Genomic DNA, 13820 nt, shown 5'->3' with positions numbered 1-13820 from the left:
GTTTCCAATGAGCTCTCTGTGCTTCTCATGCACAGTCATGTTTGTGAACCATCTGGATGCTCCCTCCAATCTCCTCAGGGTATCCCATTCACCTTGCCAAGGGCATGACTATGGATTTGTTTGGACTATGATATGTGAAATAATGTTTTCTGAATGACAATTGGCAAGGTCTTTTCTCTTTTGAATCAACACCCAAGGAAAATGTACTCATCTTTCTATCTCTAGGTACCATGTTGGAATATGACACCTGCCATCAGTCCAGGCACCAAGTGACCATGAGGGGATCCAGCTCCAGAATGGTGCTCACTCATGGAAGGCCAATGAACCCTACTGTACTGGACCTGCAGGTACTTACTCTGAACTCTAATTTATGCAAGATTGTCTTCTTAGTTCTTTGAGCAAACTTGAGCGACAGCATTTTTTTCTTATTGGATCTAGAGCCATCCTCACTGATGAAGTTCAGATATTTCATAATCGTGTCAAATCTTGGGGACAAAATTCACTCTAATTTCATGAATGAGAAGTCAAGTGCAGTGGGCACTGCCAGTGCTGTGCAGGCAGAACATGTATGAACCACAGAGTTCCAACCTCGCTGCCACCAGGATTGACTCATAGCAAAGAATACTGCTCTGCTCTCTGGAGAAAAAAGTACCCCAGGGACAAATCTCAGGATGTCATGGGACCATAAAACAGACCTTAGGTGGGCATATTTCAGGAAGCCATACACATGGCACTATCCATAGGCTGAGGCAGAAGCTATTCCTTGAGCTGTAGCGAAATCCTTGCTTAGCATCTTGTTCAGCTGTGCTAATATTCTTCTGAGAAATCCACCCCTCACCACTGAAATCACCATAGCAATCATTTGCTCAGAGTTCATTTCTATGGAAACCAACAAAGATAACAATCGTGGAAAGTTCACAGGAATCTTAACCTTTCCCATGCTAGAGAAGGCCCAAGTCAGGTTTCAAATCTAAAATGAAACACCCTTCACTTTTATGCCATTCAATCACCATAGCATAAGAAATGTGGCTTGCCCAGTGTCCCTGCACACTGACTTTTACTAGAAGCCAAAGCCCAAAGCAAACGACACAGTCACCAAAAAAGAAGTTTAATCATGAGGTCCCTCAAGGCTTCTTTCATGTCCCTGTTCCTCAGGCTGTAGATAAAGGGGTACAGCATTGGAGGGACCACAGTGTACATCACTGAGGCTGCAGCAGAATTTGTGGAAGAGTCAGTAACTACAGAGCTAATGTACACCCCAAAACCCGTCCCATAGAACAAAGAGACCACTGAGAGATGAGACCCACAGGTGGAAAAGGCTTTATGCCTTCCCCCAGCTGAGGACATTTTCAGAATAGAAGACACAATTTTAATGTAAGAGTAAATAATCCCAAGAATAGGAACTCCACCCACTATACTAGACACTAAATAGAATAGGATGTTATTGATGAGGGTAGCAGAACAGGACAGCTTGATGACCTGATCAAGTTCACAGAAGAAGTGGGGGATCTCCAGGTCTGTGCAGAAGGACAGCCTCAGCACCATCAGACTGTGCAGCAGGCCATACACAACACTAATGGTTAAGGACAATACAATCAGCAGGACACACAGGCGGGGGTTCATGATGACTGAGTACCTGAGTGGATGGCAGATGGCCACATAACGGTCATAAGCCATTGCTGCAAGGAGAAAGTTTTCCATTCCACCAAAAACCAGGACAAAGCAGACCTGGGTGAGTCAGCCTGTGTAACTGATGGTCTTGCTCTGTCTCTGGATGTTCATCAGCATCTTGGGGACCGTGGTAGAGATGAAACTGATGTCCGTGAAGGACAGGTTGGAGAGGAAGAGGTACATGGGGGTGTGGAGGTGAGGGTCAGAGCTGACAGCCAGGATGATGAGCAGGTTCCCAAGCACTGTGACCAGGTACATGGACAGGAACAGTCCAAGGAGGGCAGGCTGCAGTTCTGGATCCTCTGAGAGACCCAGGAGGAGGAACTCTATTGTGCCAGTTTGGTTTTCTGATTCCATGATGTTGAGGAGTCTGATGGGAAAAAAATTCAGGAGATGCCACAGATCACAGATCCCTTATGTAGAAAGCTCTCAGAGCTGTACTGTCCCCGCAGGGTGGCTCATCTTCCCTCTGCTTCTGACTCTCTCTCCCTTCCCACCTTCAGTTCTTCCTGCTCTCCACTTTCCTGCACTTTCAAGTTATCCATGTTTTACTTGTTGAAAACCGGATCTTTTTCACATTGCACCAGAATAAAAGAATGAAATAGAAGGTGGTACATTCCTTTATCTATGAGAATTCTCCAAATCCATAATAAGCTGAGGAAGAAATGATGTTATATCTAAATCAATAATCATAGCTTCAATCAAGTCTTCACCTCAGGCTTCACCTCCAGGGCTTTCTTTTTAAGCAAGAAAGGGTTTGGAACTGTAGAGGGAGCCTCAGTCTCCTCAATTCTAAGATGGGGAAACCATTGTAAATGCCTCTGGGAACCATGCAGGAATGAGGAACAGGAATACAAAATATTTTTGAATAGGGCTTGATGGATGAGGCACTTTATATTTCTATTATGATTTGTTTCTCCCATGACCATAACCAGTCTATCTCACACAGGAACTTAATTTGGGGAAGGGATGGGTTGGACACGGTGTATGTTGGTGAAAGGACAGAAGACACTCTTTAAAAAAAAATATCTTATCCTCTGTTTATAATTGCCCATTTATTTGGGCACGGTGTCACATGCCTGTAACCCCCACTGCTTGGGAGGATGAAGCAGGAGGATCATGAGTTCAAAGCCAGACTCAGCAACTTACCAAGGCCCTAAGCAACTTAGTGAGACCCTGCCTCAGGGATGTGGCTCAGTGATTGAGGACCCCTGAGTTCAAATCCCAGGATTACTCAATGAACATTAATGACCTCAAGATTTTTTCTCATGAGCTTATAATAAAATGTCTAGCAATTTATAAAAATACACCAGATCTAGATGTAGCAAAAAAATACCACAAGCCATCAAGAAAAATGATTTTCTTAACAAGATATCTATACCATAATAAAATTTAAATAATTTTCAAAATCCCACAGACAAAACTTTTAATTTCTTACAGAAGATTTCAAATATTCAAACATCACTTATAAAGACCTGAGTACCAACCTCTTACCATTAAAGTATACCATGATTGCTTGCATTTTAATTGTAACTGAAATACAATATGAGATATTGATTGTTGGGATCCTCAGTCCTACTAAGATCACATGTTTTCTCTCCCCAAAGGGATCCACTGTACTGAAATTCATACTGACTACTCCCCTGAAGCTTCAATGTATTGAGTGATTCTATCTGAAAGTCATGTTCTTGTTTTACATACTTTTTCTATTTTTTTTCTTTTTAAAATTCACTTATATTACTGGTACATATTAATCGGTTGAGGAGATATTGACATGCAGGTATACAGCAAGCACCGATCAAATTCTGCCACCCTTTTCCACTCTCTCTCTCCACACCTTCCCAACCTCTCGAAATCACTACTCTACCCTCAGGCCAACAATTTTAGCTTCCATAAGGAGATAGACCATGTACTTATTTCACATTTTAAAATCTTACAGTGTACATGGTATTTTATCATCAGTTCTTTAAAAATAATGTTTTATCAATTTTTAATCTTAATCTTGGTATATTTATCTCTAGCTCAATAATTTTAATGTCCTTACCTGATTCCAATGTCTAATTGTATCAAATATGAATATAGGTATATATTACAGATAAAATTCATTGCAAATCTATATACACATATGTATTTGTACCTTGCATATATAAACATATACATAAGTACAGGTGATATAATAAACAAATATATGCTGACCAGGCATAAAAACACTCAAATGTAACAATGTGCAATGTATAAAAGTATCAAATAACATTTGGACAAAAATTAAGTAAAGATTGTGTTTACCTCTGCAAAGTAGTGAAGTGGAACGTAAAGGTGACATTATATTGATATGTAGTATTTTGTTATTTTAAGAAAATAACTTTGGTGGCAAAATAGTGTCACTGGCTAATTCTGAAAGTATATGTATGTTTATTTGTTCTAGTTTTGTCCCATTCTGCCTTTTTAATTTTTTAGTGTTTCATAGATTAATGTGGAGAAATGAGTAGACTAGTGTATAGACTTGGGGCCTGCTTGTACAATATATATATTTATGCATGTATATGTTATATGTATGTATGTTTTCACATATACGTACCCTGTTCACTCTCAGAATATTTGTCAGCAGGAGACCAGGTTGGCCAAAGATCTGCTCTATGAAGGAATGCTACAAGCTAAGAAAAGAAAAGTAAGGAACAGTGGTCCATAGACCTTTGTTCCTTTGCCAAATTAGTTAAAGACAATGTTAGAGAATTCTAGATCATTCTCCAAACTGAACAAAATAAGGTTGCTCTTGAGTATGTAAAACATCCCTGGACTTAAGAATCAAAGTAAGGTATTAGCAGATGAGAGTTGCTAGGTCTTGGTGAATTAGAAAAAGAGAATGTGGAGATGACAGATGATCGGCAGACACCTGACAGGTGACCTAGTTCTTCCCATCTTCTTCATGTCTTCACCTCACAGGTGCCCAAAATGGACTGGCAGACAAAGACCTGTCACTAATGGCAAAACATAAGCTGGGAGACTTCAGATTACCTGGTGTCAGCACTGAGAAATGACATTCATTTCCTTTCTGGATATGAAAGAGAAAGGAGAATGTAAGAACTATTTTTAGAAAATGCAGAAAGACAGTGTGGCACCTGCATCTTATGGAGAAATGATATTCATGAGACCAGGGCCAGGTGAGCTGAATACTCCCCTGGGCATGGTATAGAGTGGGTGTGTGATTGCAGGCAGACTGTCATCTCTGTGGCCCTTGGAGCTTCAATATCCAAAGCTCCTCATTAGTCAAACTCTTAATCACATGTGATTTCCAAGCAGCACAATTCCTTAAGGATCCAGGCTCAGGGGTGGAGAACTTTGCTTTTTCTGACTATCTCTACTGGAAAGGCCAAGTGGATGTCTTCTTCCCTCCCTGTTTATTCTCATTTCTGCTTCAAGTACCATGTACACCAAACCCATGTTGCTTCTGTTATTGGATTTTAGTTTTCTTTTTGTATTCAGGGGTAACTCTGTTCTAACAACAATATCAGGAAGACTCATGCCACATTTCAGACTGTAATATACTTTCTTTATATGGCTGGATATAAACATTACCTGCATATGATACTATAATAAATGTATGCTAAAACACACACACCCTGAGGTTAATTCTATGGATGCCTCATAGAACATTGATTCCACTCATTCATTTTATATTCAACAGTTAAAAATATATTCAAGAAAACGTGGAAAAGGTGATGGGACACAGTAGCACATGCCTATAATCCCAGCCACACAGAAAGCTGAAGTAAGAGGCTTGTGAGTTCAAGACAGTCTCCTCGTCTTAGGGAGATGACAAAAGAAAACACAATAGACACTGCCTTGCAAGAAGTACAAATTCCTTCTATAGAAATAAAGAAATAAAGGGACAAATTTAGCTGCCTAAAAAGACACTTCACTGTTCTCATTTTACTTACAGTTTTTAACACTCTTAAATGAATGGATTGATTTGCTACATGAGTCACGTTAAACAAAACAACATAACCAAAGTAACGCACTGTGAAAATACAGTATAAAAATACAGAAACAGACATACTTGTTACAGTAAGGAATTTAATTATGATATGCATTTTTTAAATTTTATTTTATTTTATTTGTTCTAATTAGTTGTACAGACACTACAATGCATTTATACATTTTGATAGATCATACATAAATAGAGGGTAATCACTCATTTTTCTGATTATACATGTTGAAAGTCATTTTTTTTTTTGGCAATACTGGGGATCAAACTCCAGACCTTGTGCTTTTGAGGCAAGCACTCTACCAGGTGAGCTATCTCCCCAGTCCTGAAAGTCATTTTCTAATGATCCACAATTATGTTTAGGAAATCAGATAAACATAGATTGCTGAATTGAATGAAATATGTAATCTGTGTTATGCATCTGTATTATACTAAGTATGAAATACAATGATACTAAATTTTATTGTAGCAAAGCTTTTCAGTTACAAAATATCTGTAGCAAAGCATTTTAGTTACAAAAAAAGTACAAAAAAATTTACCAAATAATGCACAATATTGAAGCTTGTTCCACCTCTCTATCATATTCCTGGGTTCTTCAACACTGTTACATGAGGAAAAAGAAAAGCAAAACAAATGAAAAGCTGAAGTCAGAATTGCTAATGTTATAAAAAAGGGAAACAAATAAATTAACATCTAGCTGTCATCTGCAAGAGGACAGCAATGATACTGATGTAAAAATAAACAGAAAAATAAAGAAGTACCGGCATGTCCATCACAGTAGGGTTCATTGGCCTTCCATGAGTGAGTCCCACTCTGGTACTGGATCCCCTGGTGGTCACTGGGTGCCTGGACTGATGGCAGGTGTCAGATTCCAACATGGTACCTAGAGATAGAAAGATGCTTATATTTTCCTTGGGTATTGTTTCAAAAGAGTAAAGACCTTTCCGAATTGTCATTCAGAAATCATCCTTTCACATATAATACACCAAACAAATCCATAGTTGTGCCCTTGGCAAGGTCAATGGGATACCATGAGGAGATTAGAGGGAGCATCCAGATGGTTCACAAACATGACTGTGCATGAGAAGCACAGAGAGCTTATGGGAACACAGGTCTCTTGGTCCAGTGCTGAGATGGTGCTTCATTCCTGTGGGGTGTACTCAGGAATGTGCATGTGGAACAAGACCATGGGTGATGGGAAAGTGGATAGTTTGAGGATTGCCTCTTGAGAAGTGGGAACAGGGTACAGAACTATGGGGAGAAGCTTGGCACACTTCCTGGCAAAGAACAAATATCAATAAAATTTAGTATCATTGTATTCCATACTTAGCTCCTCCTTTGATTTTACTAGAAAGAAGGGAAACCTTAGAATAAGATGAATTCTTACATGAGAGACTTAAAAGTCTAGTTATACAAATTGACTGCTTAAAGAATTACTTATTTTTCATCTTTCAGAAAATACATGAAACTCATTTATGGAGGGAAATACTTGGAATAACTATAAAACATACTTGAGATAAATGAAACCCAAAATCTCAAGCCACTATGTTGAGAGAGAGAGAGAGAGAGAGAGAGAGAGAGAGAGAGAGAGAGAAAGTTGTAAGGAGGATATGGGTCTTTTACTTCCAAAAATTGGAAAACTATTGGAACAGGTATGTGAGTGTATTAGTTAAAGACTGAAATTGTGTTTATTCTTCTCTTGCACTTATCTTTTCTGATATGGGCATCCTTGTTATGGTGGCCTTATACAATGAATTAGGATATTCCTTGACAGTCTTTGCTGTATTTTTCCCTTTCTTCTTATAAATGACTCTTAAAGAGTGATTGGAAGAATTTCCATATGAAACTGTTTAGATCTATTTGTTTATGGGGTAATTCTATCATTAATGATTCTAAAATACTTCATGAGTCCAAGAGGATTTTCTTTCATTTATTTTTATGAGAAAAAAATATGCTCAGTTGTATATAAACTTAGCTTACAACAACTCTCCTACAGAGAACCCAGTCACCCTTGTCTAGGCTTGAATGTACCTGTGGAAAATCTCTATCTCCTCTCTCTCTCTCTCTCTCTCTCTCTCTCTCTCTCTCTCTCTCTCCCCTCAGATTATTCAATGCTCCCATTCAGTTCTCTATCTTTTCTTCATTTATGCCAATACTCCTCAGAAGGGATCTCCACTCACAACCCTCAGTTCTTCTCCCACAATTTCCTGAGGCCAGTCCAATGGGGCTAGAGCCTGAATTCTCATCTGTCTGGGTCACCCTTGCCCTCGCCAATCACCAGTAAGCTCTCTGCTCCTGGATTCTGTTAACTCCACTCCACTGCTTATTGGAGGGAGAATTTACAAATCCATCCACTAAGCAAGGATTTAACTCAGTTATTCCTCCTGGGAGAACTTCCCAAAACATTCATGAGTTGTATGTCCACAGCCATGGTATAGACAGTGCTCAGATCTTGAGTCCATACACATTGCTCAAATACAGAAGCCTCACTTCTGCCTGTGAACTACTCTCCTCTTTGGGCACTGACTCATTACCTGGGAAGAAGAATCAATTTCTTCATTGAGGCCACTTGGCATTTGCCCATTCCACATGTTGTCCTATTTATTTTGTTCTGAGTGGGATTTGGAAGAGTTGGTCTCATTTTGTAACCCTTCTGATGTCTTCTTTTAACTTATCTATTATTCAGGTCTTTAATGGGTAGGTTAATGGGTAGGAGATGGGGAAGAGAGAAATTACAATGTCATCATTTTTAGAAGTTCCTTTAAAGTAATATATTTTGAATATTATAGATTAAGGGTTTAATAGAAAGAGTTAACATGGTAAAAAGGGTGAATAAATGCAAATTATTGAAGTTCTTAATTACCAAAGTTTTGGGTTGATTACTACCATGGAACACTTTCTCCAGCTATTAAATGACATTCAGATCTAATCAAACATGCTCAAAATGACATATCTGATACTCCTTAAATTTTGGTGATACTGTGCATGAATTATCACCTCAATTAAAAATATAGAACTATAGTTTTATTCCACAGTCTCCTAAAATGAAGAAAAATGACCACTGGAAATATTGTGACAGAATTGGAAAAGAGTTTACAAAGTGTAATTATAAAATTATAGTCCATTTTAATATATGAGAAGGGGTCAATGAAAAAAGGTAGTAATTTTTCTAGTTTCTGCACTAGGGATTGAACCCACAGGGGCTTTACCACTGAGCCACACCCTCAGCCCTTTTTATTTCTTATTTTTAGACAGCTTCTCCCTAAGTTGCTTAGGTCCTTGCTAAGTTCCTGAGGTTGGCTTTGCAATTGTGATCCTCCTGCCTCAACTTCCTGAGCTACTGGAATTACTGGCATGTGCCAACACGCTCAGCAAAAAGAATCTTATATATAAAATATGGAGAATAAAAATAATAACCTACCAAAAATATAAAATAAGAATATATACACATCAGTTTCTCATCAAAAGTACAAAGTTCAGGAAAATCACATATTTTATTGCTTGGATCCATGGCATGGGTGTCTTCTCCATGCCAGGGTCCCTTGTTCTGTGTTAGACCAGAACACCCAGCAGTTGGCTGCTTTACCCAGCAGACCTTGGAATGTATTTACACAGAGCACCTCTGACAAGACATCTGTCTGAGCAGATTTTCCATATTCTATTCCTGTACTCTGCAGATTTGTACTTCAATCTCATTAATTTTCACCCCTTTTTAATACATAATAATTCTTTATTTAAATGCTTCTTGATCAAGTATCAATGTGGTTTGTTTCCCAAATGGATGCTAAACTTATATAGTTGTTGAAATATTTTGTGATGAAAATTTTCACTGAACCTATATATATATATATGTATGTATGTATAAGGAAATGATAATCACCAAATCAAAGGTATGGAAAACAAACAAAAAAAGCTTATGATTCAACAAACATTAATACACATATGGAGAGACATCTTTAAATGTTTGCAATTTTTTACTATTTTAGTTCTGTTTATGCTTGGGTTATAAATACCTACATGTATGCAAGCTTTATTTTCATACCTGAAATTCATTTAGGCTTCCTGTATGATGAAATGGATGGAGGTAGGTGAATTGGAAGATGAGAATTTACTAGGGAAGTTCAATGTGATTGTGGGCACGGTTCATGAAATTGAGCTGAGCAGAAGCACTGGAGAGGACTGGGTGATGTACACCTGGACTCATGGGTCAGGGGTTCACCACCCTGATTTCCTCTCTTCTACAGATTTGGTCTTTAAGGACATGTACTCCTGGGATCAGAATGACAGTAACAGTTCTGGTATAATGAGGAGCTGTGAATACTTAGTCCTGAGGGACATGAAGACTGCAGGTGTCAGCTAGTGAAAGCCTCCGGGAAGCTCCGGGAATTCAGGAAGCAGCAGCTATGAATTCTCCCAGAGATGGTCCTTGTTCATCCAGAGCCCTCTGCCTCTGAGGATCCTGAGAACACTTTTCTGGTCCTGGGAATGCATTTCTCTATTCAACTTCCAGGTGAGATGCTGCATCATTTCAGTGAAGGCAGCCAGAAGATCCAAAGTCCCTTAGTTCATAATGTGGACAGGATGGCAGATGTTTTGCTGTGGTTTCTTCCTAGGGAAGTGGTGAGGCGCCTGGGGCACAGGACAAGGAGAAGCAGGTTCATGAGACTTCTCCTGACTTCCCCTTCTTGACACATTCTCTTCACACATTCCCCAACATCCAAGCAGCTCCCATTCTGCTGGGCACCTGCTCTCTCTATACAGCTGCAGGTCCATTTCCTCCTAAAGAGAAGTGTGATGGCTCCTTATACCTATTCTACTAATTATGTACTGCTGAGCCTTTTGGTGCTGAAGGAGTTTTGGTGAGTGTCTTAGTTCTCTAGAACTGCCCAAGAAAAGTGGCTCAGACTGGGAGTTTTTGTAACAGAAATTCCTTCCCCCTGGTTCTGGAGGCTGGAGGTGGAGTGATGGGTGCATCCAGTGTGCTTCATCCCCCTGAAGTCTCTCTCCTCACCTGGCAGATGGCCCTCATCTCCCACGGTGTTCATGTGGTCCTTCCTCTGTGGATATCTGTGCCCTAATTGACTCTTATCCTGGGACACCAGTCATGTTGGAATAGGTCTCACTCTCATGATCACCTGCTAAACAAATTCAAGGAACCATCTGCACATATAGTCATGTACTGTGGTTTTGGAATCCCAGATTTTCCTGAATGAATTCTGAGGCTCCAGGGCATCCCATGGCATCCATTGCTCTCTCAATCCCTTGGCCACTTCCGGATTCATCATTCCACAGTGAGAAATGTCCAGTCCCAGCATCAGGGGCTCTGAGGTCTCTGGGGAAGAATGTGTAGGTGCCAGCAGCTTACTCCTGGTACACTTCCTTACCTACTAACTAGTTAAAGAAGGAGTTGTAGAGATTGTGTAGAAAAGGACAGCAGCACATGACCACCTACTCCTCTCCCCAGGAGCATGACATATTCACACCTTGTGGTCTCAGATCTTTTTAAATGAAGCAGTGGATGGAGACGCACATAGAGTGCCACCCCACGGTTTCCCCTCCATTCCTCTCCTTCCCTCCCCAGCGTCTGCACCTTGATGGTTACAGCCCCACCCTGGTCTCTGGTATGTGTGGTCACATGTGAAAGGCAGTAAACTTGCTATACATTAGTTATGGAATGTAGAACTAGACATTTACTACTGGGAAATGAGAGTGAATGAGACTGCACCAATGATGTTCTGTGTGTGTACAAATATGGCCTAATGACTCCCAGTGTCATGTATACTTACAGTAAACCAGTAAAAATAATAAAGATAAACAAGAAAAACTAAGGGTATTCAAGAATAGTAAGTCAGGCGGGCCAAGATGGCGGACTAGAGGGCGGCTGCATTTCACGCTGCTCCAGGATGCAAGATTCAAAAGAGGAGATAGTGAGAGACTTGGGACCAACTCAAAGCTGCCGGGTGAGTCTCCCCTGTTGGGGAGGCGTCCCGGATGGGGCGGTAGCCCCGGAACGCAGGGAATTTGTGAAGTGGAGTTGCTCGGCGAGACGCCCCTCCCCCCACTGGAGCGGTAAACACGGACAACTGGGATCATCGTAGAGGAGGCGGCTCAGCATAGCGCTTGGACTCGAGCAGCCGCTGGGGCTCCGGGCGGCTGCCTGGGGAGGAGCTGCGTGGTGAGCTGTTTGGACCCAGAGTGACCGCTTCCGAACACCGGGGGGTTGCCCGGAGGAGGAGGAGAGGCCCGGCGGGTCGCTTGGGTCTAGGAGTGACTGCATCAGAGCCACGGGCGGTTGCCAGAGGAGGAGCTGCGTGGTGAGCTGTTTGAACTCAGAGTGGGCGCTCCTGAGCGCCGGGGGACTGCCCGGAGGAAGAGGAGGAGCACGGCGGGACGCTTGGTCTGGGAATGACTGCATCAGAACCACAGGCGGTTGCCAGAGGAGGAGTTGTGTGGTGAACTGTGTGAACTCAGAGCTAGCGCTCCTGAGTGCCGGGAGGTTGCCCGGAGGAGGAGGAGGAGCGTGGCTTGTTGTTTGACCTGGGAGTGACTGCATCAGAGCTGCGGGCGGTTGCCGAAGGAGGAGCTGCGTGACGAGCTGTTTGAACTCAGAGCTCCAGAACACTGGTGGCCTGCCTGGAGGAGGAGAGCGGTGGGACGCTTAGTCTGTGAGTGACTGCATCAGAACCACAGGCGGTTGCCAGAGGAGGAGGCGAGTGGTGAATTGATTGGACTAAAAGCAACCGCTCCGGAACACCGGTGGCCTGCCTGGAGAAGGAGCGTGGTGAGTCACCTGGTCTCGGAGCCACTGCTCCTGAGCACCCGGGCGGCTACCCCAAGGAGGAGGAGGAGGAACAGGGCGGGTCACTTGGACTTGGAGTGACTGCCTAGGGCTACGGGTGGTTGGTGGGAGGAGGAGACCCAAAGTGAGTTGTTTGGATTCCTAGTGACTGCGTCGGAAACCGGGCGGCTGTCCGGAGGAGGAGGTGTGTGGCGGGTCTCTGTGTCTCGGAGCTATTGTACGGGGCTCCAGGTGGTGGCTCAGGGGAGGGGCTGCATAGCCAGGCGATTGGTGCAGAGCAGGGTCCCAGGAGCTAGGTGGCTTCTTGCTGGAAGAGCCGCACAGAGACACGCCTAGGGGCGGAGCGAAGTTTCCAGGGCGGCGGGCAGACTCTCTGGGAGAGGCAGCCTAAGGAGACTCGCCTGCGAAGGGTGAGGCTCCCAGGCCCAGGACGTAGGTCCGGGCCCCTGGGATCATTGCAGAAGAAGACAGCCCAGCCCAGGGGGTAGTTGTAGATTGAGGGGAACCGCTAGGAGGGCAACTGACTAGCAAGACGTCCCCACCGAGTGACTCTTCCCGGCCGGGGGAGGTTTTCCCACAGGGACAGTAAAGTCAGAGACATAGGCACAAACAGGCCTTGCCTCAGCCCACAGTCTACTTCCCCGTTGGATGACCATTGGTCAGCAAGTGGAGACACCTCTGCCCACTAGCAGGGAATATACGCCACCTGAGGGTCACCACCCTAGAGAAGCAGCTTCTTCGTGGAGCTCTGCATTATCAACCTCCTCCAAGACTTCAGGCTACTGAAGGATAAGAGGGGATATACTAGCAATCTTCAGGGACATTATAAGTCGATAGAGGAAATCTGCAATATCTTAACGACCCACTGATCCCTGAACAATATGAGAAAACAAGGGAAGAAAATGCCCCAAAAAAATCTAGATGTTACATCAATAAAATCCAACGACAGCATGGCAGAAGAAATGACAGAAAGGGAGTTCAGAATGTACATAATTAAAATGATTAGGGAAGCAAACGATGAGATGAAAGAGCAAATGCAGGCATTGAACGATCGCACCAATCGACAGTTAACAGAGCAAATTCAGGAAGCAAAAGATCATTTCAATAAAGAGTTAGAGATATTGAAAAAAAACCAAACAGAAATCCTTGAAATGAAGGAAACAATAAACCAAATTAAGAACTCCATAGAAAGCACAACCAATAGGATAGAACAGCTGGAAGACAGAACTTCAGATATTGAAGACAAAATATTTAACCTTGAAAACAAAGTTGAACAAACAGAGAAGATGGTGAGAAATCATGAACAGAATCTCCAAGAACTATGGGATATCATGAAAAGGCCAAATTTGAGAATTATTGGGATTG

The 13820-nt window shown here is 42.2% G+C and overlaps 1 pseudogene; it reads right to left on the bottom strand.

The window, feature by feature from the left end:
• Positions 1–1092: 1092 nt before the first annotated feature.
• LOC124969008 (olfactory receptor 7G2-like) lies at positions 1093–2028 on the bottom strand (annotated as a pseudogene).
• Positions 2029–13820: the final 11792 nt, after the last annotated feature.

The sequence above is a fragment of the Sciurus carolinensis genome, chromosome 17 (genome assembly GCF_902686445.1).
Source record: "Sciurus carolinensis chromosome 17, mSciCar1.2, whole genome shotgun sequence".
NCBI lineage: Eukaryota > Metazoa > Chordata > Mammalia > Rodentia > Sciuridae > Sciurus > Sciurus carolinensis.
This window is presented reverse-complemented; position numbering and strand designations above follow the sequence as displayed.